This window comes from Pituophis catenifer, unplaced genomic scaffold (assembly GCF_029215685.1).
Source record: "Pituophis catenifer annectens isolate HBS135680 unplaced genomic scaffold, rPitCat1.0.hap2 SCAF_1, whole genome shotgun sequence".
Lineage (NCBI taxonomy): Eukaryota > Metazoa > Chordata > Lepidosauria > Squamata > Colubridae > Pituophis > Pituophis catenifer.
Window position 1 is genome coordinate 105,988,549 of NW_027256881.1, and position 3,543 is coordinate 105,992,091.

Here is a 3,543-nt window from a genome sequence, read left to right on the forward strand (position 1 = left end):
GTGTGATGTATGAGTCTGATTCTGTTTCAGCTTTGGTTCATGAGATTGATGCACATAAAGAGCCTAAATACATTCTTTGATGCAGAAAAGCAGAACAAGGGAATGGGATGCATTGTGTGAATTGTCTATTGGGAATATAAATCCTTCATGTTTTATCAGACTTTCTTCCCTTCACAAAGATTTTCTATGTTTTTGAAAGTAACCTTCACTTTTTCTATATCTGTTCCAATAGCTATCTGCTTTATGGTGGAAGGTAGTAATGGAGTGTTAAATGAGGAAATTTGGGGTGGTAGGAGGGGAGGAGATGATCATAACTGGTGGGAGATGATCATAGCTTGCTTCTTTGAATGCATGGTTACTTTATGGGTAGAAAGAAACTACGACACCAACAAATAGATCACTGATGGTCTAGTCAGATTTGCATCATTTAAAAATACTTTTGAAGTGTTCAGTGGGTTTTGCCACTGTTTCATCTTCACATTATATCTTGGCTACAAAAATGCTTGGAATTATTTTGTTGGATGTTGATGTCACCTACTTTAAGAAACATGGGCTGCAAAATATGCTTCACAAGAGATGAAGCATATTTTATATTGAAAGGACAGTAATTACAGACCAAAATGTTTTGAAATAAAAATAGCTAAGGTATAGTCTTAGAAGATCTAAGATCTGCATTGCACATATCATGTTTAAGAACAAGCCACAAACTTTTTAAGCATTAGCAAGCATAAATATTTTATATGAGGTTATGATAGAGCCATTGATGCCCAATAGTTAGAGTAATGGCCCTCTTTCCATATATAACAAGAAAAAGACAATGACAGTACACTTCAGTAGTTGTTTGCAAGGAGAAACTGTTTGCCAAGTTGAGTTTATTCAGTGAACTTCAAGTTACTATATTCTATTTCTTGAATGGAGACTTCTACAATGTCTTCTGCTTTGATCTGTTAAAGCAGCTAAGCTCCTGCATCAAAAGGATCACATTCCTTGCCAAAGGCTGTCTTCAACAATGATATCCAGAAACTGATTTTGGAGAAGGCTGATGAATATTCCTTGGACAGCAAAGGTGACTAAGAAACAAGTACAGGAGCGCATAAGCACCAGACATGTCACTGGAAGGCATAATCACAAAACTGCATCTCACTTATTTTGGGGAGGAATTCACTGGAGAAAGCAATTATGTTTGGAAAAGTTAGTGAAAAAGGAAACCAGGCCCCACCAAGAACATGGACACCATCAAAGATGACACCAACCAGAGCATAGAACAACTCAAAGATGTACTGCAAGATTGGAAAATGTGGAGAGACGTTAGAATTGCCAAGAGGTGGACACAACTGAATGGATATCATCATCATAATTTATATTTAAACAATAGCAGTCCAGGAGGTGACCAAATAAAGCTCTTCCCTAAATAGATTAGCATTTAGGATTTATGTATGTGAGGAAGAACTTCATACTGGCAGTTCTGCTATAAATTTCCCCTAGTTCTCAAGAGCAAGGAGCAATGGGGTTTCAGAGGAGTGTTGTACTATTCTCAACTTGAATTTTGGCTTGGAAGCAGTCCCTTCAAACTGAGTCTTAGAAATGGTTATAACTATTTAATCTGTTCCTGTTTGGGATAAACGAAGTGTTCCAAAGATACCTGAAAGCTGGTGATTTCCAAAGTAAAAACCAAAGTAAAATCAAAATAATGAAACTAAAGTGATGAAACCAAAGTAAAATACATCTTGGTAACCCAAAGAATTAAACCTTTTTACCTTACGAGTAAAAGGTTGAGAGGAAATATTAAGATTTCACTAGAGAATATTAAATACTATATGTATTTGCTAGGTAAAGAAACAGCCTCCTCCATTCCTTACTATTATTTTGTTTAGAGCACTTAAACTGACACAAAGATGTGCTAGCAGAGACAGGCCCCTTATTAAGGTATAGCTTATTGTAGAATCTATACTTTGTATAGATTGTACTGAAATAATGAAGTTAGGACAGCTTTCTATCATCTCAGTAATGGCTGGATAATATTAGAAAATCCTTGTAAGTCAGTGGTCTGCAACCTTTGCGGCTTGGTGGCCTGGCTGGGTGGGTGGGGGAAGAGGGGAACTGGGCAGTGTGAGTATGGCCCAATTCCAATAGGCCACAGCTTGGTAGTGGGCGTCGGCCCAGGAGTTAGGGGCCCCTGCTTTAAGTCATAAACTGGGATCCTGCTATAAACTCAAGAGAGGCAAGAGGAGTAGAGCAAGTGGTGTTGGGTTTGTCTTTGGCAATCTTGCAGCTCCGCTACTCAATTCTTTCATCCAAATTTGGCCAATTTTTGCAAGAAAAAGTCAATGTGTACATTCAGTTGTATGTAATATGGTTTTTCTGTGTGCAAAGATCCTGCAAAGAATTACGGATGTGGATGAATACTTTCTGGAACTAATTCTTTTACGTACAAGAATATTTCTTAAGTAAAAATAGGGAAACGTGGGAATTTGATTATAGAAAGGGCCAATTACCTTCATAAGAGAAAAATGGCTGCAACGAGTCCCACTAGGCTTGCAAAAGAAATGGAACTGGGGAACGGCTTCTATCATCCCCCTTACCACCTTTCCTTGCTGTAAAGAGATTTATTTTCAAAATTACCTCTTGTAACTTTTACAGGCACAGTGACCTTGGATTCCCCAATTCCCCCACGACCTTGTGTTCGGCTAAAAAAGGCCTGCAGAATGGAAACTCCAATCTCTAAATGATGAAAGCAGCGATTAAAACTTGAAAGCGAGAGAAACGGAGGGAGACGGGGGTCGCGTAAAATGCGGAAACACGTAGGTGCTAAGACACAAAGGTCGCTGTGTACGAAACGGAAGCGATTATATCTTTTTGCTCCGAAGATGAAGCTCACCGCTTGAAGGGGAGGCCACGTGACACAACCCTTGGCTGATGCCACCAAAGATGCAGGGCACAACAACAACAACAACAAAATGAACCAATAGAACAGAACTCCGCTTCCACCCGGAACGGTATATATATATATATGCTAATCTCCCAACCATCCTTAGGTCTGCCTCCTTTCCCGGTGCCGGGAGCCGCGCAGCTCCCCCCTTTAAATCGTGTCCTTCGCTTAACGAGTGACCTCCGCCTTCCTCTCTCCGCTAACCCCGCTGCTTTCGTGTTTAATTTCCCACGGACTGGAGTCGCCCGCGGGGTTTTTAGGCAGATTGGAAAGCCATGACATCACCTCCCTCCCTCCTTCCTCCGGGCGAAGACATGAAGACCGAGAGGTAGCGGCAAGGAAAAAGTACCGCCGCCGCTGCCGCTGCCGGTGATGTTGGTGCTGATGTTGCAGAGCTCGCCAAGGACACTCGGCAGAGCCTTCGCTGCCGCCGCCGCCGCCGCCGCGCTCTCCCTTTTCTCTTCTTCCTCCTCCTCTTCCTCTTCCTCTATTGTCGAACTCCCGGCTTGCCCCTGCCGTCAGCACCTTGACGCCGCCCGGTTTCTCCCCCATGCAGACGGCCCTGGCGTCGATCCGTGGGCAAACGGGAGGTAGCAACGCCCGCGTCGCGCAGC